The following is a 13,853-nucleotide window of genomic DNA, read 5'->3' as shown; positions in this document are numbered from 1 at the left end:
GCTTCCTCAAGATTCAGCTATACCACTCCTAGGTATATATCCAAAATATGCTCAGCCACATATGTTCAACCATATTCATAGCAGCTTTATTCATAATAACCAGAACCTGGAAACAACCCAGATGTTTCTCAACGGAAGAATGGATACAAAAATTGTGGTACATTTACACAATGGAATACTACTCAGGAATTAAAACAAGGAAATCATGAAATTTGCAGGCAAGTGGTGGGATCTAGAAAAGATCACCCTGAGTGAGGTATCCCAGAAGCAGAAAGGCACACACGGTATATACTCACTTATAAGTGGATATTAGACATATAACATAGGATAAACCTCCAAAAATCTGTACACCTAAAGAAGCTAAGCAAGAAGGAGGACTCTGGGTAAGATGATCAATCCTTACTCAGAAAGACAAATAGGATGGACATTGGAAGAAGGAGAAAATAGGAAACAGGACAGGAGCCTACCATAGAGGGCCTCTGAAAGACTCTACCTAGCAGTGTATCAAAGCAGATGCTGAGACTCTTAATCAAACTTTGGGCAGAGTGCAGCGAATCTTAGGAAAGAAGCAGGACATAGTAAAACCTGGAGAGGACAGGCGCTCCACAAGGAGAGCAACAGAACCAAAATATCTGGTCACAGGAGTCTTTTATGAGACTGGTTCTCCACTCAAGGGCCATTCATGGATATAACCTAGAACTTCTGCTCAGATGTAGCCCATGGCAGCTCAGTCTCCAAGTGGGTTCCCTAGTAATGGAAACAGGGACTGTCTCTGACATGAACTCAGTGGCTGGCTCTTTGATCACCTCCCCCTGAGTGGGGAACATCCTTGCCTGGCCACAGAGGAAGACAATGCAGCCAATCCTGATGAGATCTAGTAAGCTAGGGTCAGATGGAAGGGGAGGAGGACCTCCCCTATCAGTGGACTTGGAGAGGAACTTGGGAGGAGATGAAGGAGGGTTGAATTGGGAAGGAATGAGGGAAGGGGCTACAGCTGCAATACAAAGTGAATAAACTGTAATTAATATAAAAAATAAAAATTAAATAAAAAAAGAAAGGTTGAGAACCACTGGAATACTGTTCTCACATTCCTGGTCTTTCTGCACTATCCTCCTTACTGTTAGACATCACAGTGAGCTTCAAAAGGCATTTCTTTCATCTCTAGGAAGATCTAAATCTAATTTTAGAAATGTTCAAGAGATTCAAAATACAATATAAAATTTATTATTAATGTGTATATCTTTGCTATAAGAAATGTCTGGATTGAATAAAACATTTTAATCCTTTGGAGTAATAAGTTTGTAATACCATTAAAAATGTTTGAGAATCAAGTTGGAATTAGGCAGGTGGATTGAGTATAATCAAGGCTGTATATGGAATCTGAACATTTGAAGACACTTGAAACCAGCTTAAAAGTTTTCTTTACACACATTTCTCAATACTTGAGAAAGTTTATTAGATAATTTATGTATATATAAAATTGATCATATTAAATATATTAATGTGGTTTCTAAAGTAAAGAAGAATTTAATTAATAGGGGTTATAACTGGTTTCTGGCAATAATTAAAGGCCCTTTAAAAAGGGACTAAAATTTCCAATTTCATGAATGGAATTATAATGATTATAAAATGAACTTAAATTGTAAGGAACTAATACTTTTATTTACATCTTTAATAAACTGGGTATTTTTTAAAAGCTAGTATAATCTTTTAATGACTTTTTTCTATAGTCATTTTGAGAAACCCAAACTCTAATTTCAGTATCCATTTTAGTGGTGAAACAAATCAACTATCTACGGTTAAAAAAAAAAAAAAACCAACCAAACAAAAGGCCACTGTGTAGACTAGGTCATGGGAATTCACTAAAATACTGGCAACTCAGGGTGGGTCTTGGGAAATAGACAAACTGACCTCTAGCACATTACAGTCTGACTATCTTATTAGCAGTTCCTTCTCTGGAATTCCTACAACTGTCTTAGTGCTTTATTAAACTACATTATTCCTTTGAGAACAGAATATTTAAAACACAGCATATTATTGAGATTAAAACATATTTTGAGGGCTGGGGAGATAGCTTGTGAATGAAAGGCATTTACTGATCTTTCAGAAGACGCACATTCTGTTCTCAGCTCTCACAGGGCAACTCACGGCAATCTGTCACAATCCTAGTGGATCCAGTGCTGCCTTCTGGTCTCCACAGGCACCTGCACCTACAGGTGGCACACAGTAGTTGATAACAGGCAACACACACACACACACACACACACACACACACGTGCACACAAGTAAGTAGTTTTTAAAAACTTACATATCCCGCAGGTTCTGAAAGTTCCCAAGAAGGTCAGCTTTGGTAGTAATGAAGACAAGCTTGTATCTTTAATAACATAATTGACCTAACCTCTTAATGACTTTTCAGGACATTTCACCTCAAACCAGTATTTTTTCCTCTTCTCTGGTTCCTATTGTGATGATGGATAGATGACTAGATGTGAACAAGCAGATCTTGTGAATTCCTCATGAGCCTTGTGCTCATTTTCAGAACTTGAACAAGACAAAGATCTTCAAACTCCTACCTCTAATTGGGTGGTAACACATAATAGTGGTGTTGTACAGTTTTAAACTAGTACATGTGAAAGCTTGTTTCAAAGATGAAAGATACCATTTTCTTTGTGTGTTTGGTTTTAGTGCACCAAGAGCATTTCACATGTTAGAAGGGTGTGCTACCCCTCAGCCACATTCCTAGCTCAAATATGATTCTGAAGGGTGCATGTAAATTGAGATGAGGAAGGGTTAATTTATTGCAGATCTCTCTCTCTCTCTCTCTCTCTCTCTCTCTCTCTCTCTGTGTGTGTGTGTGTGTGTGTGTGTGGTGCGCACGTGTGTGTGTGTGTGTACAGAACCAGCTGCCTTGACAGCATTCTGCTGCAGTGAATCGTGGCTGGCTGCCAAACAGAGGCTCCAAAGACTCTCGTGCAAAGGTAGGTGATGATCTGCATAGTGTAAATGACACCCTGTTAGAGATCTGACTTCAGACTTCATGGGGTAGGAGGCCCCACACAAATCCCCAGAGTCTGCACACTTACTACTATGAGAAAAGTCTGTAAGCCCAACAGTTATCCGCACAGACTTTTGGAGATGGGTTTCTTCCCTTCACCAATGATATTCCCAGGTCACATGCCCAATGAATACTTGTCTACATGATCATTTGAGCTGAATGATCAGAATTTGAATCATTTATGGAACCCTGAAAAAAAGCTTATCTTTCACATACTGATGTGATCATTGTAATTCTGATGTGACATTTTATATCAAGCCACAACGCTGGACTACATTCACATAACTAACACGATGGTCTAGATTTGGGAAGGTGTAGGTATCAAAGACCAGCACTGACAAGATGATTCAGAAACATTAAAAGGAAAACAATACCTTCCTCTTTGGCACACTTATGGAAGTTCACTAGTTTTCTGTGAACTGTTTGTGTATATAAAGGCACCTTTCATGCGACATAATAGAGATGGGATCTAAAGAATACCAGAAGAAAACTGATACCAATTCTACCAGGTAAAGAGAGCTGAAAGAAAATTCTTAGCCATCAAGCCAAATCTACTTTGCTGATATGTTCAGTCTGGTGTGTCAAAGGGGGGGGGGGATCCCTCCTGATAAACTGCTTCATGGAATTTCTTCCAAAGTAGCTCAGATGAAACTAAAGGTTTTAATTATAAAATATATGTTAATTGACTATTTTTTCAAGTGTTAATTATATATCTTGTGATGATATGTTTGGGTTGGGTAAAACTCTTTTATTATTATGTTAGAGAAGTTAATTGTTTTAGTGTAAAACATGTTTTCAGAATGCTTCTGAGATGATGCTAATTCAGTTGAAGATGAGTAATGGAAACTATATTTTAAAAATTTACCATCTAATGAGGAATATAGATGAAAATATATAAAATATACTTTATCTGTCAAATGGGTTGAAGCGATGTGTTATGGGAGCATTGGTGAAGGGCATTTAACTATCCTGGGACTCTAAAAAGTTCTGTTTTCAGTATACTGTGTTGAAAATGCCAGTGGGTTGTGAGCAAAAGTTTGAATTTACTTGTAGAAATTTCAAATAAAAGTTATAGATAGAGCCAGGGAATATTCACATTTATGGAAAAGAAAGAAAATGCTTCTGAGTATATTGTTATTCAATATAAAATACTGTCTGGTTACTGGGTGGACATAAACAGTATTTTTTAAAAAACCTGTCCCTGGAGGGTACAGCCTTGTCAGACCACCGAGGAAGACAGTATAGCAGGTCCTGATGAGACCTGATAGACTAGGGTCAGATGGAAGGGAAGGAGGACCTCCCTTATCAGTGGACTGGGGGAGGGGCATGGGGGAGAAGATGGAGGGAGTTGGGAGGAGATGTGGAAGGAGAAGTGGCTTCCCCGCTTCCTGTGTAGGTCTTCAAAAACAGCACTGGAAAAAATCCCCAGGAGGCAATGCGCCATCATAGCTCAGGGACAGTATGTAAGCTGGGTTGTTGAGTGAGATAAAGACAGCTAACAGGCTGACTGTGAGGATAAAAACATATATACCATCTTCACACCACTAGGTCAAATCCTAAAGTCCCATTTGCCCAGACACAGCCCCTGCTGCTACCAAGGAAGTGTGCTATTCTTCAAGATTAATTTGAAAAAAAATATATGAAAATACAAGTTAGTTATAAATATTATATAGGTGGCTTTGGATGTAATAGGTAAAGATTTGAACACTTTTCTCAGGGATGATATAAGAGGAAGTAAATCCCTTTAATTTTATTGCCCTAATCAAGATGCATAGCACCCTTTTCTAGTTCCTGTAACATAGCCTGTGAAATTAATAAAAATACATTAATAAAATTAGCTTCAGGTTGATATAAAAGGGTCAAATGTTTCAATTTAGCATATTTTCCTTGTAACTTTTAGATACACTTTAGCCCATTTAAATTATCTTATGGTTTTCTCATAAGGTCAACTATATGCCCTTAATAGGGGACCTAAAAAAACATGCAGAAATTGTGGAGACCATGAAATCACTCTAAATTTTTGACTTTGCTTCTCCTCCATAATCACTTATTATTCTCATATTTTTTATAATAAGTATATTTGGATGCTTAATTGTATTTTCTGATCTGTGTTATTTTGGGGAACATGAAAAGCATTTCCATGACCACTATTCCTGTAGATATACGGCAATAGCATAATCTAGCACATAGAGCTAAAAAGTAAAATGTCCAGACCTGTTATCTGATTATTTACATAAAGTGAGTCAAATTGTTCAACACCTTAGTTAGTCTACCTGGATTACATTTCTAGCTTTGCTATTTTAAAGTATGTGCCCTTGGAACTTAGTTTAGGATATCTATAAAAGAAACCTTAAAAATTAGAGGAGTAGAAGCTAGACTATTCTAGGTAAAAGACACAATGAATGTGAAGATCCAGGAAAAGAAAAAAATATATATATTTGTAAAAACAAAGAATGATGGACAGAAAGGGATTGAACATGTATTTGATGGCAGGTTTCAGCAACACTTAATATCTGTAGGGAAGGGCTTGAAGGACACTCATCGTTCATCAGGCAAAGGAACTTGCATGTGACCCGAGTTTCATGTTTGGAATTCCTGTCAAGTCGGCATGAATGACTGACTCCACAAGGCTGTTCTGTTACCTCCACGTATGCAATGGCACTGGGGCACCCACTTTAACATGCATGTGGAAGTGTGTGAGGTGTCCACACATAGACATATTATATATACACATGTGAGCACCCACCTACACAGATATTAATAATATTTTGAAAATTTAGGTAACCATGGTGAGGAGTTTGTATTCTGCTGTAACTATATGATAAATGTATCTCAGTATTTAGGTGTGTGAATTATCCATTTGATTTGTGTGTCTATAGACATCTATGGTTTAGAGAGAGTGGGTTAATGAGAGCAAATGCAGGTGTGGCACAGTCTGAGGAAGCACTCCATTTGAGGCCCTGAAGACATTTGCTTATTGTTGATGGCAGTAGACATAGATAAAGAGGAACAACTAGATACCTTTTCTGCAGTAAGGTAGAGCTTTCCATTCATGTGATCACACGTAGGGATAAGAGGAAGTAAGGGATTCAAAACTAAATTTCCAGTTGGGAAATATATTTTGAATAAATAGTTCTGCTCTTCATTACTTACTGAAGAACATGTGATATTCTACCCATGAAAAAATATACTCTGCACATTAAACTTGAGATGTCATGTAAAAGTCTGGGTGCAAAAGTTTAGAGTTCTAGACTAGAGTCCAGGGTATACTTGTGATTTAAAGCTGGAGAACTAAGATGACACAATAGGATGGAGTTACTATGGACCCAAGGTAAAGGAAGAAAAACAACTGGAGAAGGGACAGTGCTCAGGCATGCAGCTGTTCTGTACTCTCAGAGCCCTGCAGGGCAAATGAACTCTCGAAATTAATCCTGGGTTAATTTTGCAGAGTAGGACAGGAACAGTAGAGACGTATATGAAATCCCTAAATAGAAGCAGCTGCTCTCTCTTCTGCGTAGTAATCCGATGACAATTTATTCAGCTTCAGTGGAATATTTTGTTATATGAAATATTCTTATGTATATCTTGACATCTTACCAATGCCTCTCAGATTGTATGGGTGGACTCACGGTAAGGTATTTCTTTTAAAGTGTTTATAGTGCATAGAAAATTTGCAAACATCATATGAGTCACTCTAATGAGCAAACACTGAACTTGTAATGCTCCGTGCATTGTAAACAGCGCAGCCTCCTCTACCTAAGCTTAGTGCAGTTATCAAAGAAAGTGAGAGGCATTGAAAATTGCCTGGCCTGCCTATGTAGTGGTTAGTAAGTGACTGTTGTTGTTTTTATTTTTTTTTCAGTTGGCATTTACTGGAAAGCAATAATTCAATAAGCCCATAATAGCTTTTAAATAATTATTTCATGTACTAAGAAGCTTTTCTTCCTTCTCCTTATTTGGCCCCAAAGCCTCGAGACTATTGTTTGGCTCTGTTTTCTTTCTTTCCTTTTTCTACGGCATGAAAGAGTTGAAAATCTAAAGCAGCCCTCTTATGGTCTGTCCTGGGGTTACTGAGTTAAAAAACGAGTTCTGCAAGTTTTAAAGAAAAGACCTGTTGGTTAAGTAGAAGGCAAATATTTTCTTTAGTGCTGAGTGGGAAAGGGAAAGTCTCAGGTGACACATCACTGTTCCATCATCTCTCAATGAAGCCCCTTTCTTGCAGAGAATGTATTTATAATGGGGTTAATTTGCATGAGAAAAACCTGCTACTTAATACAATACAGAATGAAGCAATGATGTGGCTTTAGCAGCACAAAACAAAAACAAGTCTCTACAATTGTTTGGATATGTTTTTGACAAGGATGAAATAATTAAAGATGACACAATGAAGACATTAAACATAGACCAAAAAAGTACCTTCTATGGCTGTCTCATTGTGAGCACTGTGGAGCCAGCACATTCCCTCAGCCCAGATGCCTTTGAAGGCTTTAGCGACCTCCTGGAAGACAGCTATGTGTCTGTGCACAATGGAGGTGGCCAGAGACTTGTAACAAACTCAAGAGAGAAAGATTTTTCTTAACAGTGATGTTAGTTCCAAAGAACTAAGTCTGAAAAGAAGAGAGAGACAAAGTGTTCCATTTTCAAGCTATGCTAGTTAAACATTACGTGGAAGAATTGATCTCTGCTACTTCAGGTATCTTCAAAGTCTAAAGGAAAGTTGTCCCAAGATGCTAAATGAGATATTTGCAAAGTTTCTGTAGGAATATGTTGAGGTTATGTAGGAATATTCTTGCTGGAGAAATCCATGTTAGCTCCATAAGTAGATATTTTTCTACTGAGGGACCAGGGGAAGGAAAGAGGCAAAATATCATAGCTTTCCAGCATCACTCAGAGCAACATTGCTAGACTAGAAGTTAGTATTCTTCTAACTTCGGACTCATCTCTAAGTCCGCATGTGCACTGAGGTGAGATGGCCTGGTTGAAAGAGAGGTGGGCGTAGACAACTTTGCAGCCTGAAAGAAAAACAAAATGTGTGGTTATAATATCATTGTTCCAGCGTTGTGGTTTCTGAAATTTGTAATATGTGTTTCATTAAGAGACAGTACTATACAAATTTAATTTTGTGGTCCAGACTCTAACAAATTGGTATGGGTGTTCCAAAGTCTTGGGGAGTGATCAGGTAGAGAAAGTGCTCAGAGAGCACTGACCATGTTGTTCAGAATACAATTATTTTAATGATAATTTTGGTCACATCAGTGCTTGCTAGAAGAACATGGTCTCTGGAAAAATTAGACAGCAATTCTCAAATGTTTGTTCTTTCTGGAAAACAATCAACGACCTGCAGCATATATTTTTTTTATTAAACTGGTTTTCTCCACTTCAGTTATCCTCATCATTATCTTACTAACAGCAATTCTGATAGTAAAAGAATATTTCAGTATTTCTTACTCTGAAATTCTTTTTACACCTCAAATGTAAAATCTAAACTGAACTATTATCATGTGACTTTTATAAGCCCAAACGAATGTTCCATTTATGTATCAAGACAATTTTTAGTGTCTCAATATCTCAAGACCATAGTACTTGAAGAAAATCATTTAGCACAGCTTTTCCAACCATGATTTTTTAGTAGAACATATCTTTTCTAGCCATATATTATAAAAGAAGTTGTTTTGCCATAGTTTTAAGCAAGTTGAGAGAATTCAAGACCTCTGTGTTGGCTCTTGAATTGGTCTCATTTGTAGACCTAGTCAGCATGCCCAATGTATATGCCCTGACCATGCAAAGTAGGGTACTTATATTAAACAGGTTTTCTGTATCAAAATTAACTTTTCTTCTACCTTCCTAAAGACCTTGGTGATCAAGTGCCACATTTTTCAGGAGGCAGTAAGGAATGTGGTCCTGGCAAACAAAATAATCTGATGGGGTGGCTCAGAGCTCCCTTGGGTACAGAGGAAGAAAAATAAACTTAGGTAACTGGAGAGCATTATCTCTCAAACATAATAGGTCAAATTTAGTCCTTTCTACACTTTTCTCCAGAGACAGAAGCATACTCACTATGGGACTGGAGACATGGCACAGTAGTTAAGAGCGCTGACTACTCTGATGGAGGACCTGGGTTTGATTGCCAGCACCTGTGTGGTGGCCCACACCCATCTTTAATACCAGCTTAAGATGATGTAATGCCTTCTCCTTGCTTACATGACAAGCAGGTGCACACACTAACAAAGAAGTACACAACCTCCAAGGAAACGGCCTCCAAAATACAAAACAAAGTGAAAAAAACACAATCAATCACTTTCCTCTATTGGATAGGTAAGATGATAGATAGACCAACAGACAAGAAAAAGATTGATAACTGATGGATAGATCGATATGTATATGTGTGTGTGTGTGTGTGTGTGTATATACATTTATACATATCAGGATTAGATCACCTTCTGAGCAATATGAACACAGCGTAGTCTCTGTGGTCCCGTTTCCAAGTCTTGTGGCCACATCATCAAGGCTTTCTTTTCCATTCTTTTTTCCCTGTTTTATTTCAGTGTTCTTGACTCTCCATTTCTCTTCCCTTCCTCTCAGCATCATTCTTCTAGCCCCTGCTGTCTTCTTTCCTTTCTACTTTCTTCTTCCTTCTCTGCCTCACTGCACCTGTTTTTCCTACCTCTACTCACCTGCTGTTCCTCAAATCCTTTCTTTCCCCTTCTAATGCTTCAGCACCTACAACTTGCAGCCACATTGGGAATTTGAAGGACTTTCTGTGGTGAGGAGATATGGGTGCCTGGGAAAGGCTTGGGATACAGGTATTCTAAGATATTTAATATGTGAACATATTCAGGTTTTGTATAATTAGGGTGCCCAGAAGAACATATAAAAGGGTACACACTAAACTAAATGTGCCTTCATGCTTCTCCTTAATTAAACTAAGTGAATGCTTACGATTTGTTCTTATCATTTTTACATTAAGAAAATTTCTCAGATGGAGGATAATTACAGCAGAAGCCTAATTACATGCTAACAGACCACACTGTTTCTGTTCTGATGCATTAATGATTTCTTTTGTGTAGTAATTGTTGTATTCATCAGGGCACAGTAAGTGTCTTCTTTTCAACAACTGTGTGGCAAATGCAGGGCGTCACGTGGGGATGTGATGCTGAAGAACCAGGCAAAGGCCTGACATTGGTTTGGTATTTCTAGCTCAGCTCACTGCAGCCTCACTCCCCACATTCTGAAACATTTCTAAAACACTTGGCCGTCTCCTGTGAGTTTTAACAGAAAACACGTCTTTCAAAAATAAAGCTTTTCCCTCCATCTATGGAACTGAAAATCATAAGAGCATGGTCATATAGTTTTAAGTTACTGAGTTACTGTAGATCACTGATTTACTAGCTATTTTTTTGTGATAATTTTCAGGTTTAAAAAATCCAATCGTATTGTCATTTGGCAATGCAAATGAAAGAAAAGTTAAGTGCATTATGATTCACACGCCTGAGTCTGGGTTAGAAGAGCAAATCAGTAGGTCTTGGTGGACACAGAATCATAAACTGAAATTAAGTTTGTGATGAATGCTCGAGATCTAAGAGAAAGTGTAGGAGTAAGTATGAAGGTGGGTACTTTGTGCAACAGTATATTTTAATCACATTCATTTGAAAACTTGAAAATCCAAAGGAGAATCAAAAGAAAAGCATGTTTAAAAGTTAAAATTCTTAGACGCACCCAGGAAACGCATGAATATGGGACCTATTCAATAAATGGGCCCTTTCTGAAGTTCTCTTAATTAGGAGCTTCTTGCTGTTGTTATTTTGAAGTAAAGAAAGTACACAAAGTAATCAGCTGAAACCCTCCAAAACAGATATAGGATTTGTCTCTATAAAAACACTGAACTGTTATTATTTATAGAATTATAGGGCATCCCCTTATCATATTGACAGTTCTAAGAATGGATGTTAGAATCATGAATATTTCTCTTCATGTGACACAGAGGCGGTCGGGATTGAAAGCAAATGAGGTTGTTCTTTTTTCTATGTTGTGTGAAGTGAATAGGTTGTGTTAGGATCAGAATTTTAGAGGCATAGTTGTTGCTGGGAAGGAGGAAGGCTGGCTTTCACAGCTCTGTGGCAATGATCATGGGAAGTCCTTTCCCTTCCTTTCTTTCCTTCATCTCATTTCTCTCCTTCTTCCTCTTTCCATTTCCCTTTGCTTTCCTTTTCTCCCCTCTTTTATTTTTACTTTATCTCTAGCTATTTCCTATACCCCTTCTCCCTCTTCCTCTCTGTACCTTCCTCTCTCATACACACAATTTCCTTCTGTTTCCACTACAACGTCATCTGTGTTTTTATGCTTTGCATTTTCTTTGCCAAGTTCTTTAGAATGACTGGGGGTATTTATACAAATTAGTGTTTATTAAAGCATGTCCAGTAGAGTATTAAGCATATTTGGTATTAACAAGAATCTTTCCTGTAAGAATTACCAGAATGGTTAATACATTGAAAGGTTTGTCAATGTCTAGGCAGCAAATGCAGTGGCTCATGTTTCTTGTGCCCTTGGACTTCTTAAGAGAATAACATTTGTTCCCTCCTTGTTAAATAACAAATGCCAATAAAGGTGATATCATACCCTCAAGTCTTCTTTCCTCCAGCATACTTATTGCTATCAAAATAATCTTCCTAACTACCATAAGCCATTTATTTCTAGGTATTCTGTTGAGCTATTGGGTATTAGAAGACTACAGAGCCAGATAATCTAGTATTGCATTAAAGTCTCTGTCTTCTACTTAACATTTTCTCATAACTGAGATGGACAGAGTATTAAATTGTCACTATTTGTATGATGCTTACAAACAGTTACTAGCATATAGTAAGTATTGTTAAAAAAATGTTGCTTATTTTTCCTTTAAAGCACCAATATTTCTCTTAAGGAGATTATGTGAAAGCCAAACTTCTAGGGTAGAGTCAGGTATCAAAATAAAGGAGATAGCTATGACATCTGCATGAGAAGTCACCTGGAATTTGGAGCTGGAGTACAATCAGTGGGAGAGGCCAGCAAGACAGGCCAGCCAACACCAGGGCTGCAGGGAGGGGCTGCTGGGAAGACAGGGACCACAGCAAGTCTAGTCTTGCTAATGCTTGTTCTGAGCGGTCTATTTGCTGCTGCAGAAGCCCCTCCTCATTCCTTGAGACTTTAGTCAAAGCAGCAGTGAGCTTAGGCAGTACTAGCTGCACGTTAGGAAAAAAAAATTTCCTAACTGCTCTCAAAAGAAGGCTGGCCTGCACAAGCCAGAAAGATATCTGTGCATGGCATCAGAGCTCTGGACGTATTTCCTTCTTCTGCCACATTCTGGAATCCCCCAAGGGAGAGCAAGGTGAAAACATTTTTATCCACTGCTTGCAGGAAGTGGCTTAGCCTATTCTATTTAAACCTCAAAGGACAGTATGAGCCCAGCTAAATTTAGGCCAATCACATATTACACAACCTTCATAAACACTTCAGGAGGCAGGTGTACAGATGAGGAAATTGAGGCTTCTGGAAGTCTTGGTCACATTACTAGCAAGGGGTAAAATCAGCATTCAAGTGAAGGTAGCCCTTCAGACTTCCGCTGTGGTTTGCTCTTGTTCGTACACGCATGCCGCACATGCTCAGGGGTGGCTGCCTCTGGCTTTTAATTAATAAGAAGTTGCTCAGCCCAGCATTAAGATCTGCAATTCAGAAACTGCAAACTTTCCTAAATAGAATATTGGATTCTTAAAAATTAGGCTTGAGAAAATGTTTCCCGGAACCTTATTTTCTGATTTCGTGCAAACTAGAATTCAGATTTCAGGCTCAGCCTCAGAGCTTAACTTGGTAGTGTTTCAATCACTTGACATGAGCGGGAGTCTTGCTTCAGGGAGACTTTCTACTCTCTCTCTCTCTCCTTCCTTCTTTCCTTTCTTCCTTCCTTCTTCCCTTCTTCTCTTCTCTTTCTTTCTTTCTTTCTTTCTTTCTTTCTTTCTTTCTTTCTTTCTTTCTTTCTTTCTTTCTTTCTTCTTTCTTTCTTGCTTTCTTCTTCCTTTCTGCTGGACTCCCTTCCCCGTGGCATTTGCTGTGCCTCTTTGACACCGCCATCAGCCTTCCTGCCGAGATCTCCACTGAGGGCTTGCCAGTGCATTCCCCTCATACTCTGTTCCGCTTGACTGCCTGAATTTACACTGCCTTTTGATGAGTCTTCGCTTGCGTTCCAGTCACACTCTAATCGATTGGTCTAGATGTTAGGTTCTGGCCATCCTCGTCTGCTCCCATAATTGAGTGAAATGAAACTGTGTTCAAGCTTGATGTACTGAAGACTGGGTAAGCTTGCCTGGGAGACTTGGAGCCTAACAGGGAGCAGGCTGTGGAGCGGAAGCAAAAAACGAGCTGTCTTAGGCCATTTGTCTACAGGTATGTTAACCAGAGCAAGGGGCAGAAAAGCTGGGGAAAGAGTAGATTTAGGGAGCACTAGTTTCTCGTTGGGTTCTTAATTTTCATGTCTGATGTGAGGCATGGCCATTGGGACTCGGTTAATGAGGTGAGTCTATGGTTGGCTGTGCAGTCCAGGCTGGGTGCTACTCATTCTTAAGCTTGCTTCCTGGAAGTGAGAACACGTCTCCACACGGCAGACTTGGAAGGATTTGTTTGTGACCCAGGTAACAGGGCCTCATAAAACATTAGCAGAACACACACACACATTCTCTCTCTCTCTCTCTCTCTTTGTTTCTCTCTCCCACTTTTACACACACACACACACACACACACACACACACACACACACACACACTAAAACCCA

At 38.7% G+C, this 13,853-nt stretch overlaps 1 protein-coding gene across 2 annotated transcripts in view; it reads left to right on the top strand.

Moving 5' to 3' along the window:
- Positions 1–13,853, top strand: part of Tspan12 (tetraspanin 12) — a 91,853-nt gene that overhangs the window by 9,224 nt on the left and 68,776 nt on the right. Inside the window, exon 2 of one of the 2 annotated variants that reach the window (XM_055608093.1) lies at positions 2,898–2,978. The exons of the other annotated variant lie outside the window; for it this stretch is intronic. The gene's annotated coding sequence lies outside the window, so the exon portion shown is untranslated. The remainder of the gene's footprint in view (positions 1–2,897; positions 2,979–13,853) is intronic. 2 annotated transcript variants of the gene reach the window in all.

The sequence above is a fragment of the Psammomys obesus genome, unplaced genomic scaffold (assembly GCF_907164565.1).
Source record: "Psammomys obesus unplaced genomic scaffold, mPsaObe1.curated_primary_1811, whole genome shotgun sequence".
NCBI lineage: Eukaryota > Metazoa > Chordata > Mammalia > Rodentia > Muridae > Psammomys > Psammomys obesus.
Note: the sequence above shows the minus strand (reverse complement) of the source record. Positions and strands in the feature narration are given on the sequence as shown.